A 15,891-nucleotide genomic window follows, 5' to 3' on the forward strand; every position below is an offset into this window, starting at 1 on the left:
TCGATCTCAGCTGACCCTAGGGAATTAATTTCTGATTCAATTAAATGACTAGGTGACATTCAGTCTGATTTTTTTCCTGAAGTTAAACTCCGAGAAAGCACGGTTCATTTCAGACTGCTACATCCACCTCCTGAACAGTGCTGTGATACCTCGATGAGAACTTTATAAAGCTGGACATCTGGGTTTCTAACCTTGAGATTGTCATTGCCCTGAACTGTTCTTTGGGAGCTCACAGGGTGACATCCCCAAAACCTCATTCTATTACCCTTTTATTGACTAAATGTGTGACAAGTGTTATTTCCCATGAAGGATGTGTCTTGTATGTTTACCTTGATTATGTCTGGGCTGCTTGTAATTAATTAGTTCTAAGATAAACAAATTGCCTGTTGGAAAAAGTTATTACAGAAAAGTACAGCAAATATTACTGTATGATTCTAAGGCCTCCATTCAGTGTGTTTTTATTTTGTGCACAGGCATCACGTCTCACCAATAGTCAGTCTCCAGAAAAGAATCAAAACTGTGAATTCAAAATTCTGTGCCAGCACAATCTCACTGCAGTAGAGTTAGAGCCATGATAGATAGCCTCCTAAAGTGAAAACTTACCTTTCAGAGGGACTTAATGTAATTTCTTCTTCAGAACCTATGGAAGTTGAATATCAGATATTTAGCATCAGCAAAGCATGGAGGATCCTTAATTATCATTAATGAGCTTAAACTCATGACAGTAACTCAGGAAAACCCTGTCTGTATTGCTTAGGAATATAAAATTCCCCGGCAGCCAAGGTTTTGGTTAGAAAATTATGAGACCTAATGTTTTGCCACTGTATTTTGAATTGAAGCAGCAGATGCTGTGCCGTGTAATATCAGAGCTGAACAGGGCTCAAGAAACTAAAGATGTGTTCCTTGTCCTTCTTCACCCATAAGGTTTTGAGCATGCATCCTTGGAGCACGTATAACAAAACTTACTGGCCTGAGAGGACGACCTCCACCAATTCTAGGAATATGAAAGTATATAAAAAACATAAAAGGAACTTCAGAAGAAGGGAGCTTGAGTCTCGTGAAGGATAATTAGGCCTAATAGATACATGGGCACATTTTGTATCCTGCCTGTAATACATGGCAACTGGAGAGTAGGCAGGACACTGGGGGCATCTGAGATGACTCTAAGTGCTCATGTGTGGGCAACTGAATGAAACCCTGGGAGTCAACACTAAAATGCTTTACATCTGCATTTGTCATCCTTATCTCTATTTATAGTCAATAAAGAGAAAAAAGGCAGTTCCAGGTGACAAATTCCACATGACAAATAGACTAACTAGAACTGTATGTTTGGCCATACGAATCCAACCCAAAATACACCAGGAGTAAGAGCTAGAACAGTGTAATGACATTCCCACCTTCAAATGTCAGAGTTAAGCTCTTTTATCTTTTATTTTTTATTTTTATTAAGCTCATAGACCCAAGTGCTATGAATTACTGGATGCTCCACAGCTGGCTTTGACTGAAATGACAAGAAGCAATCCCATCTTTTTTTTTTTTCGGGTGATTAGAACACTGCTCTTAAAGAGAGGAAGTGCAGGTTCAAGCTCCACATCTGGATGTCCCAAAGTCCTTTTCCTCAAATATATTTGTCAACACATGAAGAGAAACTCTCAGGCTCTGAATCCTGCTTTCCTAGTTGGAATATGTGTCTTGGGAACAGAAATTCATGTTGTTCCTTCTGGTTTTCCTCTTTCCTCCAGTATCTCCTCTATCTTCTGTCTGCATTAAGTATGCATGTAACTGTCAGTCATCCCAGTTTCAGTGCATAATTCTCTTTATTCCAGGTATAGGTGTTGGAGTGTCAGAAAAATTAAATCTCTCTACCCAATATTTAATGCATCAGAAAATTTGGACTGTTTGTTTAGCTACTTAAGTAAGAAGGAATGTTGTCCTTAAGTTCAAATTCCACTCACAGCCTTTCTAGCTTTCCTTTTTTGATGGCCTGTGCTCACTTCTGCAGAACAAGTAGCACATTCTTAATCTATGTATGTAACTACCCACAGTAACTTCAAAGATAAGTTAAGCACATGTTAATCCATGATTATCAGCCACAAATTTTTAAAAAATCAGTGCAGATGCCAAAATGTCACAACAGCCCTGAAAAATGAGATTTTTATTTATTTAAACTGAAGTAATTTTTCTGGTTTTCCCTAGGTCTGCATTTTTCGTGCCCTAGGGGTGTTTCAGGGTTTTTATATTTATTTATTTTTTAACCCAGCAGCCTTAAAACTTAAAAAATAATGCTAAAGAAATAAATCAAGGTTGAATTTTTTAGGTAAAGGATTGGTTTTGGAGGTGAAGTTTTAAGAAAATCAGGACTATCAGAAGATAAAATAGTGAATGAAGGTAGTGCTGTGCAAGACTGTCATTTAAATATTTCTGCTGATTTTGCTAAGTTTTGTATGAAGTCATTACTATCCTTGTACTTCATTCCATATTTAAAAACGGGGACAACAGCTCGTCCATACTTCAAATGAGTTTTGTGAGATTAAGTTAATAAATGTCTGTGAGGTCATCTCTTTTAATGGAACATAGGAGGTTTTCAACAGAACTTGTGAATTACTTGGAGCATTAAGAGTGGAATGGAAGTGTAAAATACTCATTATCATTCAAGGTTTATGTCAGAAGTTGTTTGATTATTGCGTGTGTTATCCTGAGTGCCTGGTTACTTTACTCTCACCTTTCCTCTGCAATTCATTGGGGTTTGTGAGCTTTCTCATGATATTAGGTATTAATCAGCCTGAGGAAGGATCCCACAATCTGATCTTGTTCCTTTCTACCTGAATACCATATAGTTCTTTAAACTCTCTTCATCCAAGGGCAAGGAGATACCTTCCTTCTCGCTAACTCTGAATTCCTGCAAAAGAATTTAAAAGAAGAAACAAGTTCAGCTCAGTCACTCTGATTTTTATTAAACATTGCCAAGCTTTAAAAAATAATTTCCAAGTATGTTGTTTTCAGCTGAGAAAAGTATTTAATCACAAGCTGAGATTTAAACATATACTCAGCTACTATTTATATTTATGAAATTCAGGTGCATGTTTTGCTGAAAAGGTTTTTATTTAAGAATGAGCTTAAATACAAACTTATGTGCAAGACCTCAGCTCAGGGCAGAGACTAAACAAATGCCTGAATAAAATTATGCCTGAATTTAAGCATATGCTTTAATTTTAAAATGGAAATATCGTTAAGAATAAACACATCTTAAATACAGCGTACCTTGGTAAAAGAGAGCCTTGGAACCTACTTGTACCTGACAGCTGAAAGAACTTTTCCTTCTGTTTACAATGGCACAAGCCTGACAGTTTCTGCAGGCAGCCTGTATTATAAATGCGTGAAATAAAGACATGTAATGAACATTTTGACAGACCCTAGAAGATGATCCTCTCATCAATCAAGAGCAAAGCTGTTTTATCACCATCCGTTGAGAAACTATAGTTCAAATAATTATTTATAGTGATAGTGCGGATAAATAATGATAGTAATAATAGTAACGGTAGTAATAATAACAATAGCAATAATAACAACAACAACAACAAAATAAAAGAAATCCCACCAAGAGGCAATGCAGCTTTCAGTTCATGCCATCCATTTTTATTTCATGTGCACTATGGAAAATTCACTGATTTCCAGTCCATTAAAACACATTTCAGAGCTGTGTTGTTTGAAGTTACCTTACTTCAGAAACAGCTCTTTTCAATTAACTCTGAAACCTCTTTCAACAGCCTTTCATAAATAGGCCAACATCAATGGTATGCTCTGAGTCAGTATGTATCTCTAATGGAAATGCACAATGGGCCACGCTCCATGCCTCCAGGGAGAACATCTTCCATTTCAGACAGATTCAATGAGAAGTTTTGCCAGCTATTCTGGGTCTCTCACTTTTTTGTCTCAGGTTTAGCTCATAGCTGATCAATGGCTGTGCTTTTTAATTACACTGTACGGTCTGTAATGATTTGTCACTCATTGAACCTGGGTGTTCTTTTTAGTCAGCACGGGGTAAAAGCAAGGAAGAAAAAAGAAAGTAACATTAACCCTCTAAAAGACAAGCAGTTGGGATTAGTTCATGTTACACATTCTACTATTTTGCTTGGCAGCTGTTCGCATGGAAAAACAGGGGAAGCACAAGTTGGAAGTCAAGACTATGGGAATTTTTCAAAAACCTTGACTTGCAGTAAACATTTTCTAGTTAACCAAAATGAACTGAGAGTCTAATTTCTGTTGCGAAATAACATTTTATATTAATAGTCCCACAACAGCCCATAGCCATGCATGTGGCTCACACTGACCAGATTCTCTGGATACTCAAACTTCCCATCCTCTTCCCCAAACACCAGGCTTGTAGCAACATTTCTCCCAAACAGGGTGTATTAGCAAAGGCACGGTCACACCTATATACATCTACACATCTTTTATGTTGGTATTGTCCTTCACACGTTTGAGTAGAGTGGGGGTAATGCTAGTATGTGGCTACCTGTGCCTCTATTTCCGCACATCTGAAAATGTGCTAAACTGCATCTGCATTATACAGTAGAAGCACAATGCAGAAATTCCCAAATTAAAGCAGAACTGAGCTAGTAAGTCCCCACAATACATGCCGCTTTTTTACAGCTTGTCACATGTCCCTAACCCCTCAGAAGAGGTATGCTTTTAACCATTTTGAAAATATACCCCTGGGGCTTCAGGTTCTTATGTCAGTCTCTAAATGTGATCTTTTTTCTCTTAAAAACAGCCTTTCAACAGCCTTTTTGGACTTTAATGTGAAAAATTATGTGCTTAATTCTTAGCCATATGAATATAGGTATGCTGGGAATCAGCAGCAGGTTTCTAACTAGCAGAGAAATGAAATTCTAGAGCAGCTTCTCCCCAATAAGAGTAAAAGATGCAGAAAATCTTATATTTAAGTGTATAACCTGTTTATAAAAGGCTTTAAACTATGTGATGCACTGCCAGAGCAGCAGGTTAGAGCTGTTGATCTGGGAGCAGGATCTCTTCTCAGATCTATGCTTTTATGAAATTCAGATCATTTTAATAAATGCCTGAGTACAAATATAGGAATCCCAGTTTCAACTTTCATTTTAGAAATTCTTCCTCTTCAAAGACCCATTATCTGACAATATAGTGTGGATATCTTTCTGCTGTATTCTTTTCAAATGTACTGTGTCTGACACATTCAAAATGAAGTAATATCAGCTGGGTGATTTCACTGCTCTGTGTCTCTAATTTTCGTTCTAACACTTTTTGTGTCGTTTCATTTCTAAACTTTCACAGATAATGACTGTCAAACATTAAGCCCAATGCAATCCCAGTTTCTGATTGCACCTCTTAACTTTACATTGTGATGGTAATAGCAGCCCTGATGGTGGGTAGACTAGTGCTTCAGATTTCATCTTGCAGCCGGATAGACCAGTGGAAACTGGGCAACACATTACTTTACCAGTTCAGAAATCCTTTGGGTTGAGATCACAACACACCACTTTTAGAAACTTTTGCTTGTCTGTAGGAGACATCGCAGGGAAGGAAGAATACTAATCAATTACTTTAAAACTACATTTTCAATTTCATTTTGAGGTATGGACTTTTAGCTGTGATATAAATTTTAACAGCTATAGAGGAAAATACATAAGGCAATGAAAGAACCATAAAATAAGATACAATTGAAACAAAAATTTAAAAACTTTACTTCAGAATTTTTTGAGGGAAACATTTTGATTTTTAATAACATTTTTCTTTAGAAATGCTTTTAACTGAAGGAAAGTTTTCTATCTCTAGAATTCAGTTTTCACAGGATTTCCCAATGGTTGTTAGCTGATTCAGTCACTGTTTTCTCCTAGATTATACATTTTTATTGACCTGAGTGGAAGGTGAGATTTTTCTGTATACGCTGAACTCCTGAATTATGATCCATTTCATTATTTTTTTCCTGGCCCCAGAAGTTTTGCACCCCCTTCTGCATAGTAGCACAGGAAATAAATGGTATGGAAAGTTCCTGATTTCTCACAATTCTTTCACCTTCTGCCTTCCCAACTTCTTGATGCCTTTCCATGCCCACAGCACATAGAATGAGAGCCCAAGAGTGCCTGTGGGAAATGTCACACTTCCAGGAAATAAATTAGTTGTGACCAAGTCAGGCTTTCCATTTGCTGGTGAAGTGCTCTAACTGGTTTGCAAATAGCTTGCCTAGGACGTTAGGGAAATGGATCTGCTATTACCCAGTTTGTAAATCTCAAATATCCTTAGAAGCTAAACCCACTTAAGGGGAACGCTTTAGGTACAGGCTCTAGACAAGGTCTTTGAACACCCACAGAAAGTGACTGGGGAAAGTTGAGGGACTGATGCTTTGAGGCAGAGCTTGTGGCTTGCTTACCTGGACTTGGCTGCATAAATATAACCTGTGTTGCACTTACATCCTTTGAGGGATCTGGAGCTAAATAATTTCAATGAACTTTCAGATATAACATAAATAACATTCCAGCACTCACTATAATTCAGCTGTAGCCATTAGGAATCAAATATATCCCTCCAGGCAATATATTTACTCCAGAGATGTAGTTGGCCTACAGATGCTGGAGCTGTGTTAGTCTGAATACATCAGGCTTACATGGAGGGGGTGTACATATAAGTAGTTTTGCATGCAAAGGACTAAATAAGTAGTGAAAAAAATATTCTGCTCAAAACCCAATAATCTGGACCCATCATGACACATTTTTATAGAACCCACATACTCTTTTGTCTCATAAACCTTATAACTCCTTAGTTGATTATTTTTCTTCTTTTTTTAAATTCTTTTTTTGTGTCTTGGTTCATGATCAAACTGTAAAGTGAAGTAACAATATCTTTCATCTAGATCCGAAACCATCAAAGCCCGTCAGGAATCATTCAGAACAAGGTACCTAACCAAGAATACATTTAAACTCATACTTAATCCTAACTGCAAGCTTAAATTTTACTAATTTCTGTGGAATTGAATCACAGACTTAAATGAAAATCAAGCACATGATTAAGTGCTTTCATGACTCATTTTCATGAGATGGATCATTAAAATTAAGTATAGATTCTAGTCTCTAATGATGGGAAAAAAACAAACGTCTAATTTTATCTAAGTAGTTCCAATGATATACATGGGGTTTCTGTGGTATTTCAGCCAAGCTGAATGTGAGTGTTTTCTGAATTGGGGTTCAACCTCTGTTTCAGTTTAGGGACTAAAGAGGAGATGGAATATCTCATAGTGGAACTCTGAGAAATTCTTGATTCCCATCCCACTAGTACTCACAGAAATGCAAATGTGTTCCATGGGAAGTTCTTTTAACTTTTGACTACAGTTCTCATAATTTTTAATGCACAAATACATACTTGTTCAGGCAGCTTCCTCATTTTATTTTTACTCTTTTCTCATCTATTAACACTCACAATCTAAAGCTGTCAGGAGCTCCCTTTCTGCTGAAGTCATCTAAGACAACTTTGGAACCGGTTGCTGTGTAAGTGAATGTGGATATTCATCATGAAGACTCAGTGCTAAAGCTAAGAGGTTTTATTCATTGCTCTGTGGAAATTCACATCCTCAGACACAATTACTGAAAATTCTGAGCATCCCTGAAAAACATCAGTGGGCCATTTACAGCATATTCAATTCAATTCACTGGTACTACTACTAGTACTACCACTACTACTGCTGCTGCTGCCACTGCCACTACTACTGCTGGTACTGTTACTGCTACTGATAATAATGACTATAATGAAAATATAAAAAGTGGAATTTTTAGATCCAGCTTCTAATCCAAAACTGCATTAAGGTCAACATTTAGCAAAACAGAATGAGTGAAAGGCAGACATAGAAAGACCAACCTAAAGGTACATTGCAAGACAGAGGGAAGGCATACGTATTCCTTAAGTCAGTGCAATAACTAACACCAACTAATGAGCTAGCAAACCAAAGATCAGTCCTATAAAAAGTCAAGCATAAACCTGCATCATAACATTTAATGTATTTTAGGGTGTTGAGTTTGGATCAACAAAATCCTTTTGATTAGATCTGGATGAGAACCAGCATTATATTCCTGGTGTGCCTTTCTAAATATGGAGCAAAAAGAGCCTTAGATATGAAAAATGTCCTTGAAGTAGAACTGTCATTTCCACTGTATAAGCTGTGGTTTTTATGAGACTATCCAGGGTTTGGCCAGCAATGCGATTTTTTCATGGCAAAGGAGCTCACATTTAGTTAGCAACATGTCTGCATTTTCCCATATGGTTCCTTCCAAGGTGTTGTGTCATATACAATGATGTCACATTTTAGAGGAAGAAGGAAAAAAGGCCTCAAGCTGTTTTCTTCTTTTTTTTTAAAGCTTCACCGATTATGCGGCAGCTTTAAGCAGCCTGCTCATCTCTAGCGTGCAGTTGGTTATCTGCTCTCCTTAATTTGAGCTTGCATGTATTCACACAGCTTTAAAAGAAAAAGAACAGCATTTCTTACCAGAGACCCAGTGCTTATCTGTCCAGATTTTCAGTTCAATGTATTTCCACTGGCTTCTGAAGTGTGAGATTTTAAAGGGTGCAGTGTAATAGTTTACATCTTTATCCAAGCTGCTATATTTACATGCCTCGTAAACCTGTGGTGCTTAAGGCTTTCGGCAGCATTGCTTTGATTTCATTTGTGGTTTTATAATTATTGTTTTATTCTCAGGCACATTATTCTTGGAAGGCCAGCTTTGTAATGTAATGGGAATGTTCAGGAACATCCTTTGTTCTCTCAGTAAAACTACATACACATGAAAATATGAGCTGCTCACGTGGCTTACACAGGACATTCTCCGAGTCTAGATTTTTTTTTTAAAGGTGTAAAATAATTTATTCTATTCTTGATCATGATACATCCACCTCTACAGTAAACAAAATACCTCCTAAATTTTCACTGTATTTTTCGCCACAAGTTCATTAGTAGTGACTGGCACCGATGCACAGTCCCTGAGGGCCTCACCAGCCAGAGCGAGTAGTCACCTTCCCATCAATACTTGCAGCTAAGACCACAATTCTGATACCTGTGTATCCGATACCATCTGAGATGTGTTACTGCATTCAAAACATCAAGAACAGGCTAGCAGGTGTGAATCAGGATGGATAAGAACCATGTATGCTTCCATGGCCAGCTAGGAAACTCCAAAGCACCTAAAAGAATACTAGACACTTATGCTTAGGCAAGCGAAGCCCGTCCCATGGGCACGTTTGAGTTGCCTAAACAAATATGCCTCGCGCCTTTTGAGATGCTCATGGGTGTTACACCTGGCTGCTGATGGTTAGCTCAGAAGGACAGCACAAACCTGTGCATGTCTGCCAGCCCAGTGGAGATGTCTCAGATTCCCTAGGACACCTAGAGCTATTCAGTTGACCAAATGTAGGTTTCTCATCAAAGCTGAGCTAACCTCTCCATTAGATGTCATTAACTGCCATCTCTGGAACCTGAGTAATGTGCCTGAACATGGGCACCTAGTATCACTTGGGATGCCCAAGCTTTGAAGTCCTCCAGTAGCTCCTGTTTGTGCCAGATCCTGTGGGAGATGAAGTACCACAGAGTACCTGAAATAGTCCTAGAGATGCCTCAACTCAGGCAATTGATTGAAGTCTTAATTTCTATAGACTACAGTGTAATCTCAGACACGTTAGCGCATATTTACAGGTATGTTACACTGCTATTGAATTACCTGAGCCTAGAACTTGGCAAGTTTGCAGCAGGGCAAATTTTCCACAGTTTCCTGAGTCTGATCCCAGGATTCTGATAACAGATTCACCTCTTCTCAGTTTGCATACTGTGCATAATGTGATTGCATACTTTAAAGGAAAGCTTTTTTTTGAAGTAGTCTGATGGTGATGAAAATGTCTCTTACTCAATGCTTGATAGTGTCCTAAAAAAATCCATTTTGAGAGATGTGGTAGTATTCAACCCCTTTTGAAATCAAGCTCATTCAAGTTTTGTCATGTTGAGCATAGACTGATCCATGTCATATGTCAGATATTCCAAGTTCCTTTCTTCTGGAAATGTTATAGAGTACTTTTGCTCAGAGGCAATACTAGAAATAAATGGACTGCATTGAATACAGGAAAAGAAGACTCTCTGGTGGTTACAACAAAAGAACTAGTGGTCAAGCCAACTTTGTGATCTTCAGGCCCTCATCCTGTTGTGTACTTTCAGGAAAGTAATTTTAAATCCTATGATTTCTTTTTGCATGATTCGTTCTGCATAAACCGCATCTTCATGCAGTTTAATAAAGCTATGAAGTAGAATGGATTGGAGTTGTATTTCCAAATGCTAAGGTCTATACTGCAGACCTACATAAAGGCTAACACTTTTCAGTCCTCTAGTAAAAAAAAGGAGAAAAAAGAGTACCTGGGTTCAATACAGCTAATTCTTAAATTCTGATTAAGTAAACCGTGCTCTAAATGTGATTTTTTTTTCTCCTTGAAAACAGAAAATTCTACATAACTAGCTGATTTGGAGATAATTTCACTGCAGAGATCTACAATATGGACAGACGAACACCATTCCAGTCCTCCATGGGTGCTTATCTGAAACAGGTTTTTCTGTACCTGATTGCCGACACGTTTTTCATAATTTACTTTTTAGGATGACAAGGTCTTCTTAACTTGAAGAACTGAGTTTGCTGTCCAGACAGATGTCATCCTCTAGGTGTGCAAACTCTTCTACAAGGGTAGGTGCATGAATTCATCTGGAATACAAACTGCATAGACTAGTTAAATAATAATACATCATTAGATATATTGGTCAAACAGAAAGATACAACATGACTACATACCACCAATAGGAGCATCTTACATGATTTTATGAAGCTTGAATTATGGATATAGTCTATGGAATCAAAGCAAAACTATAGATTTTATGTTTGTGGTGTAAAAGCTAATGTTCAGTGTGGTGCTTTTGGTAAGGAAAAAGGGTTAGTTCCAGAACTTTAACAGCTTATTAATATGTTGAGTAATAAATCCACATGATACAACGGACCACATGAGATACACTTTGCCTGAGATACTCTGATGATAGGAGAGAGGAGGTGAGATGGTCTTAAAATGGTGATTCTAGGAAAATAATGGATTTTTATGACAAACTAGCTGAAGCAGTTGGCCCTGTGGAACATTATCTGGAGTGCCAGCAATAGCTTTCTGTTTTTCAGAGTTCTTTGGATTCCAGACACTTTTAGGACACCAGCCAGTGCAGAACCTAAAAATCAGGCTGAAAGCATACTCAAGAATATGTTGTTTTCTCTTGTACACTGTAGACCAACTATCACCCTAAAGCAGCAATGTCAACAGGGATTGGCTGAAAAATGAACCTACGACACTATAATTTTTTAGCCAATTCAGGGCAAAAGTACATTCATCAAAATTTCAATTTTTTAAAAAAAGACAGTATATCTTTTCAGTGAATAGCTATTTGACTTACAAGAATAAGAAAATGTAAATGGAAGATGGCAGCTTCATGCCTGATTTTTCCCTTTCCCTTACACATCTCCTCCATCCTGAGATTTTAGTTTTGAAGAAGTGAAAGTGTCATCCGCATGGGTCTTCATTCTGTAAACATGAATTTGTCTGAAATGCTGATATCCTGAGAAGATATTGGAAAATAGGAGTTGCTTCCTGGTTTCTGACCATTTCCAAACACAGAAATCAAAAGCTCTATACAATTCTGCAGGTCCTATTCCAAAACCTGGACCTTCTCATAGTCTGCACATGTAAAATCATGTGGTGCTCCTGACAGGTACTCCAATGATGGAAAGATTATTTGCAGATGCTCCAAAACAAGTCCTTCATAAATTTAGGACCTCATATACCTGCAGTATGATTTGTACAATGGGTAGCCTTGAACTTAGTTGTCTTCTCAGATGATGCGTTACACTGACCAGTAAATATTTAAAATAACTTCCGCAAAAAAACCAGGAATGTGTTGAAATTTTCTTTGCCGATGTACGCTGCATTAACAACCTATTTCACATATAACCTTACTGTGCTGGTTTTGGCTGGGATAGTTAGTTTTCTTTGTAGTAGGTAGCATGGGGCCCTGTTTTGGATTTGTGCTGAAAAGAGTGTTGATAATGCAGGGATGGTTTCATTACTGCCGAGCAGTGCTTACACAGAGTCAGGGAATTTTCTGCTCCTCACTCCACCCCACCAGTGAGCAGGCTGGGGGGAACAAGCTGTTGGGAGGGGACACAGCCATGACAGCTGATCCCCACTGACCAAAGGGATGTTCCATGCTACCATATGATGTCACATTCAGTGTATAAATCTGGGGGAAGAAGAAGGAAGGAGGGGGGGGGATGTTCAGCATTTTGGCATTTGTCTTCCCAAGTAATGGTGACGCATGATGGAGCCCAGCTTTCCTGGGATGGCTGAGCACCTGCCTGCCCATGGGAAGTGGTGAATAAATTCCTTGGTTTGCTTTGTTTGCACATGTGGCTTTTGCTTTACTTATTAAAATGTCTTTATCTCAACCCACGAGTTTTCTCCCTTTTACCCTTCCAATTCCCCCATCCCATGGGGGGAGAGTGAGTGAATGGCTGTGTGGGGCTGAGTTGCTGGCTGGGGTTAAACCATGACAGTCCTTTTTGGCACCCAACGTGGGCTTGAAGGTTTTGAGATAACAGATTTGATTGGAGTGTGCTAGATCAAATATATAGCTTTTATTGCTATTCAGCTATTAATTGTCAGGCTATAGGAGATATAAGATAGCAGGAGCTGCTGCACAGCATGTCATGGACACAGCAGTATCAAGCACCTCTCTAGGAAGTATCAAAGCATGGCACATATATAAAAGAATCACCACAAAAGTGTGTTCTCTGCTTGCTTCTCCTGTCTTCTTAGAGGCCAGCCTGCCAATATTTATGACCATATTAAGCTCCACTCCTTCAGTATATCCCTTCACTCTCAGCTAGATGGTTTGCATACAGTCAGCACATATATCTACATGTTTGCATGAATGGCATCGGTTATTATCATAGATTAGCAATGGCAAGCAGAGAGGCACTGGGTTACAGGGGAAAAGGTGTACTACGATGCAAGTGAGAACACAGGAAAAGAGAATAAAAACCTGGGACAAGATTCATCTGGCCAAAGGTGATGAGATGCATCTGGCCAAAATTAAACATTTCAGTAGGTCAGACAATTGTGCCTTAAAACTGCCTGTTTCTCTCTGTTGTCTATTATGGAACCCCAGGGTAACTAAATCAGGTGTGATCATGTGTGTTGTAAATGTCTTGAGCTCAATAAGATGAACCTTACCCTCAAGGTCTTTTTGGTTTTACCAAAATTATGTCACAAGTAGCCTCATTATCCTAAACTGTCTAGAGATTTTGGAAATCTTTTCTGCTAAAAGCCCAGGTCAGGCCATGGACTGCCAAATGAGGTCACTTACTCCCTTGATTTTCCAGGAAAAATCAAACACACCTTAGTAATTTCTGGCTGGTGTTCATCTAATCTATTTTTAAAAATCTGAAATACCCAAGACCGCAACCTTTCCAAGTGTTACTAGAAGATTTTTCTTAATATCTAGCCACAACTAAGTTCTAGTGCTTAATCTTATGTTCACAAAATGGAACAACAACAAAAAAGTATTTTTTTGGCTCAAGTGCTTTAATTTTCTAGTAGCCACAGTCAAAGGAAAAAAGCAGCGGCATTTCAGAACAGACCTATATTACCCATATTTTTCTGGGGGAAAAATAAGGCTTCTTTTTCAGCATTTTATTAATATAACTAAATGATACAAAATAAACCTTGAAACTCAGACTCAAACTGGCTGTGGAGACTTATCATATGGAAGATCTAGTTTCTTTTGCTGATTTATGGACTCATTTGCAAAATCTGTAACATATGTTAACTCCCTACATTTGTTGACCCTTTCCTTTTTGTTTTCTTTTTGTATATTCAGTTGATAGTTGTGAATCAGGACTACTGTAAAGGCAAGTGCCACCCTCACGGCACTGTGTTATCTGGAGACCTTTACTAAGAGTTGGAGACTCACATCCCAGAAAAGGTTAAGAAATCAATGCCACCTTCAATTGCTGTCCCTAGAAATTCCAATAACCAATGTGTCCTGGAATGTCCTCTTCAGACCAGCATGGGTTAGATGGGTAAATGAATTTAATTTAACATCTTTGGTGGATAGCAGAGATGCACAAAATAAGCAAATGGAATAGACAAAACAATCAGCTTCTTTCATCTGTGTGATAGTCTGGACACCTAGCCACAATGAGCTGTGAGTCCTCCTCTCCCCATACAGCCAAAGTCCTGAGGCAGCCAAGATGCCCGACATACCTCCCAGTGCAAATGCATAATTTTCTCAACTGGGTCATATGAATAATAATTGACACTGGTCTTTTTTCAATTTTATGTTGCTTTCGATCTGACGTTATTTCAGTATTAAATGGCTGAGTTCACTGGCATCCACCTAGCTTTGTAACTCCTTGCAACAGAAGGGGAAATCAAACCATATGTTAGGGCTGTGCTTTAGAAAGTTTGAGTCTGCCATTTGGCTTGGAGATTTTTGTTTCCTCTTGGTTCAGACTCAAGCTGCAGTTCCTATAAATCCTGTGAATAGAAGAAAATTCCCTCCTCATTTCAATCCCATAAAATAAATTGCCTTCTTTTTTTGTAAAATTTTCTTCCGTGAATGAGGTAAGGCTTGACTATATTTTTATTCTTTCCATGAGAAGGAATGGGCATCCTCCACTTCTTTTAACCTGAATTATTTATGACAAAGAAAGGAAACCTGTTAAAACAGAAAAGAGCAGCCTCTAAAGAATAAGAAAGTTGTCAACACTTAGGCCGCCACAAGCTCAGAGAAAGAGCTGATGCCTCACACTTTCATGGAAATGAAGATGTTAATGAAGAAACAGGGTAGAGAGTGAGAAAGAGAAACAAAGAATGTGGTTTCTGGGCCTTTATTTTGTAAATATTTGAACTTGTGCATATTTGTTAATTGAGGCAATTGATTTTTGCCTGAAAATGGTAGCAATGTCTAATTCATTAAAGCCTAAAATAACATCCTTTGGGCTAAATGGGGTCATTTCATTTGAAACCTTTTAGTGATATATTAACAATTGGGAAGCATTTTGGTGCATATCTTAAAAAGTGCCACATTAACAGGACTGGGCCTGGAGAGAGAAAAAAAAAAAAGTTACAAATACTCACACATGCATGCAAGCACACACACACAATATACATGGCCTCCAGCCCCTGTCCTTCCTCTTCTGCAGCATTTTAAGGTCTGTGTTTAATATTGCCAAGCCTACTTGAGTGATAAATGCAACTGTATAAAAATTACTTATTACAAGCTGTCATGTTGCCTCACTCACATTGCAAGGCTAGAGGCACTGTACATAAAGCTAGAATCTCCACCTTGACAGCATCGGCAGCGCCGGCTTTAAAATAAAATGCTTTCAGTCATGAATGCAAAACATAATTTACCTTTTCATAATACTTCAGTTTGGAAACACTTTGGAAAGCTCATGTTACTATCAAACCTTTACCCGAGCCATGCCAGCAACCAGTTAATTCCGAGTTGTCAATTTACTTCAGCGCTGCTTTCCATCACTTAGCCTTTGAAGAAACATTAAGCTGTTCAAATTGCCATCACCTTAATTTTTTTTTTAAAGTTATATTTATCCTCATTTCTTTGGCAGTGAGTAGCTGACACAATAGGATTATTCCAAGCATTAAATTACAATCTGGGAGAGTGCCTGCTTGCTACATTTCTATTTCAGAAGCCCCCTGACTTGCTGTGTGTTCTCAGTGTAAAAAAAAAATCCTGACTCCCATCCCCTGCTTTCCTCCTTCCCTTTCCATAGAGTC

Source organism: Falco naumanni, chromosome 6 (assembly GCF_017639655.2).
Source record: "Falco naumanni isolate bFalNau1 chromosome 6, bFalNau1.pat, whole genome shotgun sequence".
Classification (NCBI taxonomy): Eukaryota; Metazoa; Chordata; class Aves; order Falconiformes; family Falconidae; genus Falco; species Falco naumanni.